The 15,400-nt window shown below is 36.4% G+C and overlaps 1 protein-coding gene across 7 annotated transcripts in view; it reads left to right on the top strand.

Annotated features, from left to right (window-relative positions):
• Positions 1 to 2,600, top strand: part of LOC104846471 (cytidine monophosphate-N-acetylneuraminic acid hydroxylase) — a 499,820-nt gene extending 497,220 nt beyond the window's left edge. For all 7 annotated transcript variants that reach the window (XM_064281568.1, XM_064281579.1, XM_064281578.1 and 4 more), the window contains one exon: positions 1,545 to 2,600. The gene's annotated coding sequence lies outside the window, so the exon portion shown is untranslated. The remainder of the gene's footprint in view (positions 1 to 1,544) is intronic.
• The last annotated feature ends 12,800 nt before the right edge of the window (positions 2,601 to 15,400 follow it).

The following is a 15,400-nucleotide window of genomic DNA, read 5'->3' as shown; positions in this document are numbered from 1 at the left end:
GTCATGTTGTATTGTTGTCTCTTAGTTGTCTCTCTATTAGTTGTCTCTCCCAGTAGAATCTGAGTTTCTTCAAAGTAGAGATTGTTGCCTCTGTATCCCTAGCACTTAGCGCACTGCCTAGCATACACACAGTTTTATTCAAAACAGGCATTCAAAGAAGGAACAAAGGAATTTCTGTCTCCCATCATCGGTGTGACTTGCCTCTTAAAAAAACCTTCAATGTCCTTGCCAGTAAAATTTAGGGGTCAAATTAGAATATGTTCAACATTCTTTTCAGTTGTAAAGTTCTTTGTTCCATACCCTAGACTAGCCTAAGGCATTGGGCAGGCACTTCTAAGTTATGATTACAGGCTAGCAGGGAGGATACACATACACCTATATTACAAGTCAGACTCTAATAAGCACTGTATTTGCTGTACAAACTAAGTGTTGGGAATACTGAGAGGAAAGGGATTGCACCTGACGTTTTGATATGACCAGGGAGAGTATTGAAGAGGAGGTAGTATTTTGGGAGAGAGAGAGGGGCTCGAAGATTGGGTAAAGCCTTTAAAAAGCAAAACTAGAGGGGAGAGATGGTAGAAAGAATATTCCAGACAGAAAGAACAGGTGAAATGAAAACTTAGAGAAATGCAAGGTGAATTTGAGCAATGGCAAGTCCTCCTAGTGTGACAGAGAGGTAAAGGAAACTGGAAAAGGGGCATGAGTAGGGTCTTGGGGAATAAGTAGGCTCAAGAGGGCTCAATAAGGATGCTAAGCAGTTTCTGTCATGAAAAAACAGGAGGTTTGAAAGATAAGGAGGCAGCAGATAAAGAGAGCTCCAAGTTCAAGGTCTTAGGGATGTAGCAGTTCAAAAAGAAAGTGGGTAAAAGTGCTTCCGGTACTACTGGGTGAATGAAATGGAGGTAATGGAAATCAGGAGGTCAATGTATACATTTTGAATTTGCCTTATCAAGGAGACAATAAAATATAGTGGTCAACATCTCTGACTTGAAATCCAACCTCGTACATTAGAATCGTGTGACCTTGGGCAAATTACTAAATCTCCATGTGTCTCGGACATCGATCCGTAAAATGAATATAATAATGGCACCTCCCTCACAGGGTTGTGTCATATGTGTAAGGCACGGCTAGAAGAGTGACTGGCATGCAGAAAGTGAACAATAAATGCCAACTTTATCAACCTCATGAAAGAAACAGGAGCATCATGGTGACCATAGACAGTCACTTGATAAATCAGTAAGAAGTTGAGAGGAGAGTCATATTTTTTATTCACATGCTGGTTTTAGATTCTCACTCATCTTAAAGTATCATAGGCTATATACCTTGAACTAAAGAATAAGAACAAAAATTCATCCAATGCAAAAAAAAAATGAAAAGCTATTAACGCTGTGTTGGTTAGGGTTGTGCACCATTTTTTTTTTTTAATATGGCTAAATTATGCATGTGAAAAGTGAATCAGCAAATGTTGTTACATATATTTTTACAACAATAAAAAAAGTTATTCATACCTATTAATTCATACAATTAATACATTTAATTCACAGGGTCACCAAACAACATGAGAAATTGAAGAATTTACTGATGTTACATCTTGAATGCGAGAAGCTTATACCAAAAAAAAGGAGACTATAATTTATTGACATCAATTAATAATCACATGTTGCATGTCTTAGTTATCTAGTGCTGCTATAATGAAAATACCAGAAGTGGATAGCTTTAACAAACAGAAATTTATTTCCTCATAGTTTAGGAGGCTAGAAGTCTGAATTCAGAGCACCAGCTCTAGCAGAAGGCTTTCTCTGTCGTGGGCTCTGAGGGAAGGTCCTTGTCTCTTCAGCTTCTGCTTCCTAGTCCCTTGATTATCTATCTCCATGTGTCTTAGCATCTATCTTATCCTACCTCTCTCTCTGCTGACTTGTTTAGTCTCTTTTATATCTCAAAAAAGATTGACTCAAGATACACTCTACACTAATCCTGCCTCATTAACATAACAAAGACAACCCATTCCCAAATGGGATTGAGGTAACTACAGTCATAGAGGTTAGGATTTATAACACATATTTTTGGCATTTGCAATTGAACCCATCACACTGCATTTGTGCAATTTTTGTATATCTCATGTTTGTGGATCACTAAATACCCAGATTCATAAATATTTTGCTAATGCCATCCACAATTTTCCATACAAAGAACCCATAAGCCCAATAGGAACACATTGCCTATGAAAAACAAAGCATAACAGGAGATGATGTGAATTCAAGCACAGAAGAAACAGAACAGGAGGAGGAATAACTTCCAAAAAGATAATGAAGAAAAAGGAAAGGAGTGAGAGACCTGAAGCTAGGTTAGAAGAGTGGGAAGAGGAGAAATAGATAAATGATGGATGAGAAGAAGAAAATAGGAAGAAGAAAAAATCAAGATGGCATTTGAAAAGAAGCAGAGAATATAAAAATAGACCTTTTATTCCTTAATAGATTGATTCCCCAAATGGAGTCTATGAAGATGGTTGAGTAGGAAGTGTTCATGGGCTATTTTCAATTTTTCAGAAAAATAGAAAAAAAAAAAAAAGCCTTGCTGAAATCATGTATTTATCAAAACAAGGCTACAGAGGCTGCCTGAAAGATCCAATTTTACTGGATAAGTGAAATTATGTTGGTCCAGTGACAAAATTTGTTATTTAATGCAGCTCATAAATTCTAACAATTAGGTAGAGTTTGATTAATAGAAGATATGAACACTAATTATAACATAATATGATGAGTTTGGTAGATATAAATATCTCAAAATCAATAGATGGAACAAAAACAAAGATTTTCAACCTCACTGTGAGAAAAATCAGGAACCCGTCTTCTGAACATTAAAAAACATTGTTTCAATGGTAAAATAGACAAATATTTGCTCATTTCTGCTAATATTTGTAGTTACCAACATTCAGATGATTGTTTCAGAGACACAAAAAATTATTTCTAGGAAAAAGTGATTGTTAACCTGTCTTACATGTTGATTTTTCCAACACACACACCCTCCACTGATCCCAACATCAAAATCTATTTTCTGATTACGTATACCACCTCTTTAATTGTGAATAAAAGGCACAACCTCTCAGGGTAGAATTTGTCTCCATAAGTCTCTGAATTAACATTTGGTAATAGAACTGTTGATTATCTGCTTCTCATTAAAACCAATGATGTTCGATTATTCTTGTTCACTCACAACATGCATAACAGAAATACTTGAAAATCAGGGCTTATATAGTATAATGTATAATATCTTGTAATTATTCATTTATCATTGGAAAATAAATGTAATATATATCAATAAAATGTAAAAATGTATATGATGAGCAAATAAAAGATTTACGAATATGAAAATTTTTTTTTCTTCACCAAGCTCATCTTTATTCTCATGCTATCTTTCTAGTTCTCCCCTTCTGGTATCCTGGCTCCAACAATTCCTTGACCTCCAATCTATTGACCCTACCTCTGCCCCTCATGTCCTCAGTTCCCTTCCTACTCAGCTTGCTGTTGTTGTTATCATTAGCTACCATTGAGTTGGCCCTGACTCATGGTGACCCCATGCACAACAGAATAAAACACTGCCTGGTCCTGAACCATTCCCCTGATTGATTACAGATCATTTGGACTGTTGTGATCCATAGGGTTTTCCTTGGACGATTTTCATAATTAGATCACCAGGACTTTTTTTCTAATCCATCTTAGTCTGGAAGCTCCACTCAAACTTTTTGAGCATTGTAGCAATACGAGAGCCTCCACCGACAGAAGAATGGTGGCCACGCATGAGGTGCATTAGCTGAGAATTAAGCCCCAACCTCCTGCATGAAAGGAGAGAATTCTACCATTGAACCACCAATGCCTCAATATAAGCACATTAACTATTCTTCTTTGAGTTAATCTTTGACAGGTTGTTGCAGCCTTAAGAAAACACTATTATTTCAACTGGCAATTATTTTAATAAAAATTTATTTTAGTTACATAGGTAAGCAGTGAAAACACTTAGATATGTAATATAAATGTTATCAAGAATTGTACAAGATCTGAATAAAGAAAACAACGAAATTTTGCCAAAGAAGGTAAAAGAAGATCAGAATAAGTGGGGAGACATATAATGCTCCTGGATGGAAATATTCCATGTTGGGCCAATTTCTACATTCAGTGAAATCTCAATAATAATCTAAAATTCATAAAGAGCTACTATAAGTAAATAAGAAAAAGATAAACAATGAAATTCAAAAATTGGCAAGAGATATGAATAGGAAATTCTCTAAAGAGGAAACGTAAATGACCAATGAATAAATGAAAAGAAGCTTAAATTCATGAATAGAGTATGCCAAGATAAATGTATAAGAGGAGTCATTTGCAGAATTATCATTTTAAAAATTAAAAAAGTATCTATCTGTTAAGAAATAATAAAATATATTACAGTAAATCACATTATATAATGCTTAGAAACAATTAGGTAGCTCTGTATTTACTGATCTAGAAAGATCTATAATGCATCATTTTGAAAGAATCGAGCTGCAAAGAAAATACAATGTTATTAGTTTTATGTTATTATATATAATAGTGGGTACATGTGTACCTGTGTGTGTAAATTACTCAATATACCAATTTATTAACAGGGAGCAAACAGGCTATGGGCAGGGAGGTGGTGAGGTCCTCCACTTATTACTTTATGTACTTCTGCATTATTTAAAAGTATTACAAACAGAAGCATTGCTGTCCTGGTTGTGTAATTAGAAAAACAAAGATATTAACATACTCATATTGTGGGCTCTGTAACTCCACCGTTCTAACGCAGCTTTAATATTTTTAGTATTCTTTTCCAGCTTTATTAAATATTTCTTTTCTAAAATATGTTTGAAGTTTTCTTAGGTATGCATTTTTCATATTGCTGCATGTTAAAATAACTTTGTCTATAATATTCCATATTCTGAGTGAACCATAACTTTAACTTTTCAGTTGTTGAACATTTTGCTTTTATTCTAAACAATCTTATGAAGAATTTCAGCCCTGAGAGTATGGCACCCAGGATACTCTTCCCTCCTGAGGGTCACCCTTCAGCCAAAGATTAGACAGGCCCATAAAACAAAATAAGACTAAATGGGCACACCAGCCCAGGGGCAAGGACAAGAAGGAAGGAGGGACAGCAAGGTTGGTAACAGGGAACCCAAGGTCAAGAAGGGGAGAGTGTTAATATATTTTGGGGTTCGAAACCAATGTCACAAAACAGTGTGTATTGATCCGGGGCCAAGATGGCGGACTAGGTGGACGCTACCGCGGATCCCTCTTGCAACAAAGACTCGGAAAAACAAGGGAATCGATCACATACATAACAATCTACGAACTCTGAACAACAAGCACAGACTTAGAGACGGAAAACGAACAAATACGGGCAGACAGCGACTGTTTTCAGAACTAGGAGCCAGCGCACCAGCTGACTACTTGGAAAATCTAATTTCCCAGTGATGGCTCGGAGACAGCAGTCCATATCAAACCACATAAAGAAACAGACCATGACAGCTTCTTCAACCCCCCAAACAAAAGAATCAAAATCTTTCCCAAATGAAGATACAATCCTGGAATTATCAGATACAGAATATAAAAAACTAATTTACAGAATGCTTAAAGATATCACAAATGAAATTAGGATAAATGCAGAAGAAGCCAAGGAACACACTGATAAAACTGTTGAAGAACTCAAAAAGATTATTCAAGAACATAGTGGAAAAATTAACAAGTTGCAAGAATCCATAGAGAGACAGCATATAGAAATCCAAAAGATTAACAATAAAATTACAGAATTTGACAACGCAATAGAAAGTCAGAGGAGCAGACTCGAGCAATTAGAATGTAGACTGGGACTTCTGGAGGACCAGGGAAACAACACCAACATAGCTGAAAAAAAATCAGATAAAAGAATTAAAAAAAATGAAGAAACCCTAAGAATCATGTGGGACTCTATCAAGAAGGATAACTTGCGAGTGATTGGAGTCCCAGAACAGGGAGGGGGGACAGAAAACACAGAGAAAATAGTTGAAGAACTCCTGACACAAAACTTCCCTGACATCATGAAAGACGAAAGGATATCTATCCAAGATGCTCATCGAACCCCATTTAAGATTGATCCAAAAAGAAAAACACCAAGACATATCATCATCAAACTTGCCAAAACCAAAGACAAACAGAAAATTTTAAAAGCAGCCAGGGAGAAAAGAAAGGTTTCCTTCAAGGGAGAATCAATAAGAATAAGTTCAGACTACTCAGCAAAAACCATGCAGGCAAGAAGGGAATGGGACGACATATACAGAGCACTGAACGAGAAAAACTGCCAACCAAGGATCATATATCCAGCAAAACTCTCTCTGAAATATGAAGGAGAAATTAAGATATTTACAGATAAACACAAGTTTAGAGAATTTGCAAAAACTAAACCAAGACTGCAAGAAATGCTAAAGGAGATTGTTTGGCCGGATGACCAATAATATCAGGCACCAGCACAATACAAGGTCACAAAACAGAACGTCCTGATATCAACGCAACTCAAACAGGGAAAGCACAAAAACAAACAAATTAAGACTAATTCTAAAAAATAAATAAATAAACAAAATAATACACACAACAGGAAATCATGGAAATCAATAGATAAACGATCAAAATAATCAAAAAGAGGGTCTAAATATAGGAGGCATTGAACTGCCAGATGGAGAGTGATACAAGGCGAAATAGAAGGATACAAGTTAGGTTTTTACTTAGAAAAATAGGGGTAAATAAAAAGGTAACCACAAAAAGGAATATCAATTCCATAACTCAAGAAAAAAGCCAAGAAAAACGTAACGACTCAATAAACACAAAGTTAAACATTATGAAAATGAGGATCTCACAAGCTACTAAGAAAAACGTCTCAGCACAAAAAAGCATGCGGAAAAAAGAAATGGCCAACAACACACATGAAAAGGCATCAAAATGACAGCACTAAAAACTTACTTATCTATAATTACGCTGAATGTAAATGGACTAAATGCACCAATAAAGAGACAGAGAGTCACGGACTGGATAAAAAAACACGATCCATCTATATGCTGCCTACAAGAGACACACCTTAGACTTAGAGACACAAACAAACTAAAACTCAAAGGATGGAAAAAAATATATCAAGCAAACAATAAGCAAAAAAGAAGAGGAGTAGCAATATTAATTTCTGACAAAATAGACTTTAGACTTAAATCCGCCACAAAGGATAAAGAAGGACACTATATAATGATAAAAGGGACAATTGATCAGGAAGACATAACCATATTAAATATTTACGCACCTAATGACAGGGCTGCAAGATACATAAATCAAATTTTAACAGAATTGAAAAGTGAGATAGACACCTCCACATTTATAGTAGGAGACTTCAACACACCACTTTCGGAGAAGGACAGGACATCCAGTAAGAAGCTCAATAGAGACACGGAAGACCTACTTACAACAATCAACCAACTTGACCTCATTGACTTATACAGAACTCTCCACCCAACTGCTGCAAAATATACTTTTTTTTCTAGCGCACGTGGAACATTCTCTAGAATAGACCACATATTAGGGCATAAAACAAATCTTTCCAGAATCCAAAACATCGAAATATTACAAAGCATCTTCTCAGACCACAAGGCAATGAAGCTAGAAATCAATAACAGAAAAACTAGGGAAAAGAAATCAAATACTTGGAAAATGAACAATACCCTCCTGAAAAAAGACTGGGTTATAGAAGACATCAAGGAGGGAATAAGGAAATTCTTAGAAGGCAACGAGAATGAAAATACTTCCTATCAAAACCTCTGGGACACAGCAAAAGCAGTGCTCAGAGGCCAATTTATATCGATAAATGCACACATACAAAAAGAAGAAAGAGCCAAAATCAGAGAACTGTCCCTACAACTTGAACAAATAGAAGGTGAGCAACAAAAGAATCCATCAGGCACCAGAAGAAAACAAATAATAAAAATTAGAGCTGAACTAAATGAATTAGAGAACAGAAAAACAATTGAAAGAATTAACAAAGCCAAAAGCTGGTTCTTTGAAAAAATTAACAAAATTGATAAACCATTGGCTAGACTGACTAAAGAAAAACAGGAAAGGAAACTAATAACCCGAATAAGAAACGAGAAGGACCACATCACAACAGAACCAAATGAAATCAAAAGAATCATATCAGATTACTACATAAAATTGTACTCTAACAAATTTGAAAACCTAGAAGAAATGGATAAATTCTTAGAACAATACTACTTACCTAAACTAACACATTCAGAAGTAGAACAACTAAATAGACCCATAACAAAAAAAGAGATTGAAACGGTAATCAAAAAACTCCCAACAAAAAAAAGTCCTGGCCCAGATGGCTTCACTGCAGAGTTCTACCAAACCTTCAGAGAAGCCTTAACACCATTACTATTGAAGGTATTTCAAAGTATAGAAAAAGACGGAATACTACCCAACTCATTCTATGAAGCTACCATCTCCCTGATACCAAAACCAGGTAAAGACATTACAAAAAAAGAAAATTTTAGACCTATATCCCTCATGAACATAGATGCAAAAATCCTTAACAAAATTCTAGCCAATAGAATCCAACAACACATCAAAAAAATAATACACCCTGATCAAGTGGGATTTATACCAGGTATGCAAGGCTGGTTTAATATCAGAAAAACCATTAATGTAATCCATCACATAAATAAAACAAAAGACAAAAACCACATGATCTTATCAATAGATGCAGAAAAGGCATTTGACAAAGTTCAACACCCATTTATGATAAAAACTCTAACCAAAATAGGAATTGAAGGAAAATTCCTCAACATAATAAAGGGCATATATGCAAAGCCAACAGCCAATATCACTCTAAATGGAGAGAACCTGAAAGCATTTCCCTTGAGAACGGGAACCAGACAAGGATGCCCTTTATCACCGCTCTTATTCAACATCGTACTTGAAGTCCTAGCCAGGGCAATTAGGCTAGACAAAGAAATAAAGGGTATCCAGATTGGTAAGGAGGAAGTAAAGCTATCACTATTTGCAGATGACATGATCATATACATGGAAAACCCTAAGAAATCCTCCAGAAAACTACTGAAACTAATAGAAGAGTTTGGAAGAGTCTCAGGATATAAAATAAACATACAAAAATCACTTGGATTCCTCTACATCAACAAAAAGAACACCGAAGAGGAAATAACCAAATCAATACCATTCACAGTAGCCCCCAAGAAGATAAAATACTTAGGAATAAATCTTACCAAGGATGTAAAAGACCTATACAAAGAAAACTATAAAACTCTGCTACAAGAAATTCAAAAGGACACACTTAAATGGAAAAACATACCCTGCTCATGGATAGGAAGACTTAACATAGTAAAAATGTCTATTCTACCAAGAGCCATTTATACATACAACGCACTTCCAATCCAAATACCAATGTCATACTTTAAGGGAATAGAGAAACAAATCACTAATTTCATATGGAAAGGAAAGAACCCCCGGATAAGCAAAACATTACTGAAAAAGAAGAAGAAAGTGGGAGGCCTCACCCTACCTGATTTCAGAACCTATTATATAGCTACAGTAGTCAAAACAGCCTGGTACTGGTACAACAACAGGCACATAGACCAATGGAACAGAATTGAGAACCCAGATATAAATCCATCCATGTATGAGCAGCTGATATTTGACAAAGGACCAGTGTCAGTCAATTGGGGAAATAATAGTCTTTTTAACAAATGGTGCTGGCATACCTGGATATCCATTTGCAAAAGAATGAAACAGGACCCATACCTCACACCATGCACAAAAACTAACTCCAAGTGGATCAAAGACCTAAACATAAAGACTAAAACGATGAAAATCGTGGAAGAAAAAATAGGATCTACCCTAGGAGCCCTAATACAGGGCATAAACAGAATACACAACATTACCAAAAATGATGAAGAGAAACCAGATAACTGGGAGCTCCTAAAAATCAAACACCTATGCTCATCTAAAGACTTCACCAAAAGAGTAAAAAGACCACCTACAGACTGGGAAAGAATATTCAGCTATGACATCTCAGACCAGCGCCTGATCTCTAAAATCTACATGACTCTGTCAAAACTCAACCACAAAAAGACAAACAACCCAATTAAGAAGTGGGCAAAGGATATGAACACACATTTCACTAAGGAAGATATTCAGGCAGCCAACAGACACATGAGAAAATGCTCTCGATCATTAGCCATTAGAGAAATGCAAATTAAAACTACGATGAGATTCCATCTGACACCAACTAGACTGGCATTAATTCAAAAAACACAAAATAATAAATGTTGGAGAGGCTGTGGAGAGACTGGAACTCTCATACACTGCTGGTGGGATTGTAAAATGGTACAACCACTTTGGAAATCCATTTGGCGTTATCTTAAACAGTTAGAAATAGAACTACCATACAACCCAGAAATCCCACTCCTCGGAATATACCCTAAAGATACAAGACCCTTCACACAAACAGATATATGCACACCCATGTTTATTGCAGCTCTGTTTACAATAGCAAAAAGCTGGAAGCAACCAAGATGTCCATCAACGGACGAATGGGTAAATAAATTGTGGTATATTCACACAATGGAATACTACGCATCGATAAAGAACAGTGACGAATCTCTGAAACATTTCATAACATGGAGGAATCTGGAAGGCATTATGCTGAGCGAAATGAGTCAGTTGCAAAAGGACAAATATTGTATAAGACCACTATTATAAGATCTTGAGAAATAGAAAAAACGGAAAAGAACACATACTTTTGTGGTTACAAAGGGGGGAGGGAGGGAGGGAGGGAGGGAGGGAGGGAGAGGGTTTTTTATTGATCAATCTGTAGATGGGAACTGCTTTGGGTGAAGGGAAAGACAACACTCAAAACAAGGAAGGTCAGCCTAATTGGACTGGATTAAAAGTAAAGAGGTTTCCGAGATAAAATGAAAGCTTCAAAGGTCAGCGAAGCAGGGGCTGGGGTCTGGGGAACTTGGTTTGAGGGGACTTCTAAGTCAATGGGCAAAACAATTCTATTATGAAAACACTCTGCATCCCACTTTGAATTGTGGCACCTGGGGTCCTAAATGCCAACAAGCAGCCATCTAAAATACATTAATTGGTCTCAACCCACCGGGAGCAAAGGCAAAGGAAGAACACCAAGGTCACACGACAACTAAGAACCCAAGAGACAGAAAGGGCCACTTGAACCAGAGACCTACATTATCCTGAGACCAGAAGAACTAGTTGGTGCCCGGCCACAATCGATGTCTGCCCTGTCAGGGAACACAACAGACAACTCCTGAGGGAGCAGGAGACCAGTGGGATGCAGACCCCAAATTCTCAGTAAAAGACCACACCTAATGGTATGATTGCGACTAGAGGAATCCCAAGACAATGCTCCCCAGAACTTCTGATGGCACAGGACAGGAACCATCCCCGAAGACAAATCATCAGGCATGAAAAGGACTGGTCAGTGGGGGGGAGAGAGATACTGATGAAGAGTGAGCTAATTAAATCAGGTGGACACAGGAGAGTGTGTTGGCAACTCTTGACTGGAGGGGGGATGGGAAGATAGAGAGAGAGGGAAGATGGTAAAATTGGCATGAAACGAGAGACTGTAAGGGCTGACTCAATAGGGGGAGAGCAAGTGGGAGAAGGGAGTAAGATGTATGTAAACCTACATGTGACAGACTGATTGGAATGGTAAATGTTCACTTGAAGCTTAATAAAAATTAAAAAAAAAAAAAATACATACTGTATTTTTACAAAAAAAAAAAGGTGTGTATTGATTGCTTTATGAGAAATTACTTTGCTTAGAAAACCTTCATCTAATGCACAATTTAAAAAGAAAAAAAAGGTAGCAGACACAGAAGTCACTGATTTAAGTGGTCTGGATGGTTGGCCAAGGAATCTGTGTAATTTTAAATGCTCCCTCCTTAGATGATTCCCATGCAGCTACATGTGAGACTATCTCTGTTTGAAGCAATTAACCAACTCTTAATCATTAGAGCAGCAGTTTTCTACCCTGACTGCATGATGGAATCACCTGGGGAATTTTAACACTGTTGATACCTGGGTCCTGGGCCTGATCTGTAGCCTGGGCATCTGATATTTAAAAAGTCCCTGGGTGCTTCTGATGTGCAGCCAGGGCTGAGAACCCCAGACTTAAAACAGCTCTCTGATTATCCACATTATACAGATGAAGAAACAACACCAATGAGAAATATATATATATATACACATTATTTATTTTCATGTTTTTGGACTCTTTCAAATCTTAGAGTAAAATTCCCAAAGTTGGAGACAGGGAAAAGATGGTGGAGTAGTCAGACGCTTCTGGTGATCCCGCTCACAATAAGACCCGAAAAAAACAACTGAAATGATTATATGTATGACAAGCTAGGAGCCCTGAACATCAAAGGCAAAGATAGAATGGACTCCTAGGCTCATTTACCTGATAACTGCTCTAGCCATCTGGTGATAGGACATTAGAGCTTCAAAGGCAAAAGTAATCAAGCTAGCTCACTCTAGCAACCTATTTGGGCATATCAAAACAAAATGAAGCAAGAACCTAGGATACAGTAAAGAAACATAAAATAAACTAATACAATAACTTGTAGGTGGCTCAGATACAAGAGTCAATATCAAATCACATAAAGAAGCAGATCATGATCGCTTCAACAAGCTCTCAAAACAAAGAATCAGGGGATCTTCTAGATGAAGGTGCCTTCCTGGAATTACCAAATGCAGAATACAAAAGATTAATATACAGAACTCTTCAAGACATCAGGAAGAAGATCAGGCAATACGCAGAACAAGCCAAGGAACACACAGATAAAGCAGTTGAAGAAATTGAAAAGACTATTCAAGAACATAATGAAAAATTTAATAAGCTGCAAGAATCCATAGAGAGACACCAATCAGAAATTCAGAAAATTAACAATAAAATTATAGAAGTAGACTACTCAATAGAAAGTCAGAGGAGCAGATTTGTGGAATTCGAAGGTGGAGTTACTGAGATTGAAGATAAAACACTTGGCACCAATATATTTGGAGAAAAATCAGATAAAAGAATTTAAAAAAATGAAGAAACTCTAAGAATCATGTGGGACTGTATCAAGAGAAATAACCTAAGAGTGATTGGAGTACCAGAACAGGGAGGGATAACAGAAAATACAGAGAGAATTGTTGAAGATTTATTGGCAGAAAATTTCCCTGATATCATGAAAGATGAGAAGATATCTATCCAAGATGCTCATCGAACTCCACATAAGGTAAATCTTAAAAGAAAGTCACCAAGACATAATCAAACTTGTCAAAACAAAGATAAAGAGAGAATTTTAAGAGCAGCTAGGGATAAATGAAAAGTCACCTACAAAGGAGAGCCAATAAGAATAAGCTCGGACTACTAGGAAGAAACCATCCAGGCAAGAAGGCAATAAAATGACTAATATAAAACACTGAAGGAAAAAAATTGCCAGCCAAGAATCATATATCCAGGAAAACTGTCTCTCAAATATGAAGGCGAAATTAGGACATTTCCAGACAAACAGAAGTTTAGGGAGTTCCGAAAAACCAAACCAAAACTACAAGAAATATTAAAGGGAGTTCCCTGGTTAGGAAATCAACAATATCCAATCAACCCAAGAGTAGAACACTGGACAGAGCAATCAGATGCCAACCCAGATAGGAAAATCACAAAAATAAATCAAGATTAAAAAATGGTCAAAACTGGGAAAGAGCGATATCATTATGTAAATCAGGCAACATTAAAACAATAAAGAGGGATAAAGAAACACAGTCATAGATCTTTCATATGGAGAAGAAGACAAGGCGATATAAAGAAATAAAAGTTAGGTTTAAACTTAGAAAAATAGGGGTAAATATTAAGGTAACCACAAAGGAGACTAACAATCCTACTCATCAAAATAAAATACAAGAAAAAAATAGAGACTCAGCAGAAACAAAATCAACAGCAACAAATAAGAGAAAAAGACAATACATAAATATAAACGACTCAGCACAAAAAATTAAGTGAAGAAAAGAAACTGTAAGCAACACACAAAAAAAGACATCAAAATGACAGCACTAAACTCATAAAAAGAAAAAAGATGCCTATCCATAATTACGCTGAATGTAATGGACTAAATGCACCAATAAAGAGACAGAGAGTGGCAGACTGGGTAAAAAAAAAATGATCCATCTATATGCTGCCTACGAGAGACACACCTTAGACTTAGAGACACAAACAAACTAAAACTCAGAGGATGGAAAAAAACATATGACGTAAACAACAATCAAAAAAGAGCAGGAGTGGCAATATGAATTTCTGAAAAAATAGACTTTAAAGTTAAATCCACCACAAAGGATAAGGAAGGACACTATATAATGATTAAAAGGACAACATACCAGGAGGGTATAACCATATTAAATATTTATGCACCCAATGACAGGGCTGCAGGATACATAAAACAAACTCTATCAGCACTGAAAAGCGAGACTGACAGCTCCACAATTATAGTAGGAGACTTCAACACACCACTTTTGGTGAAGGAGAGAACATTCAGAAAGAAGCTCAATAGAGACACAGAAGATCTAAATGCCACAATCAACCAACTTGACCTCATATAGAACACCCCACCCAACAGCAGCCAAGTATACTTTCTTTTCCAACGCACATGGAACATTCTCTGGAATAGACCACATATTAGGTCATAAAGCAAGCCTTAGAAGAATCCAAGACATCGAAATATTACAAGGCATCTTTTCAGACCATACGGCCATAAAAGTAGAAATCAATAACAGAAAAAGCAGGGAAAACAAATCGAACACTTGGAAACTGAAAAATACCCTGCTCAAAAATGACTGGTTTATAGAAAACATGAAAGATGGAATAAATTCATAGAATCCAATGAGAATGAAAACACTTCCTATCAGAACCTTTGGGACACAGTGAAAGCAGTGCTCAGAGATCAATTTATATCAATAAATGCACACATCCAAAAAGAAGAAAGGGCCAAAATCAAAGAATTATCCCTACAACTTGAACAAATAGAAAGAGAGCAACAAAAGAAACCTTCAGGCACCAGAAGAAAGCAAATAATAAAAATTAGAGCAGAATTAAATGAAATAGAGAACAGAAAAACAATTGAAAGAGTTAACAAGACCAAAAGCTGGTTCTTTGAAAAAATTAACCAAATTGATAAACCACTGGCCAAACTGACAAAAGAAAAACAGGAGAGAAAGCAAATAGCCTGAATAAGAAATAAGATGGGGGATATTATAACAGTCCCATCTGAAATTAAAGGCATCATCAGATTACTATGAAAAAT

The sequence above is a fragment of the Loxodonta africana genome, chromosome 1 (genome assembly GCF_030014295.1).
Source record: "Loxodonta africana isolate mLoxAfr1 chromosome 1, mLoxAfr1.hap2, whole genome shotgun sequence".
Lineage (NCBI taxonomy): Eukaryota > Metazoa > Chordata > Mammalia > Proboscidea > Elephantidae > Loxodonta > Loxodonta africana.
Note: the sequence above shows the minus strand (reverse complement) of the source record. Positions and strands in the feature narration are given on the sequence as shown.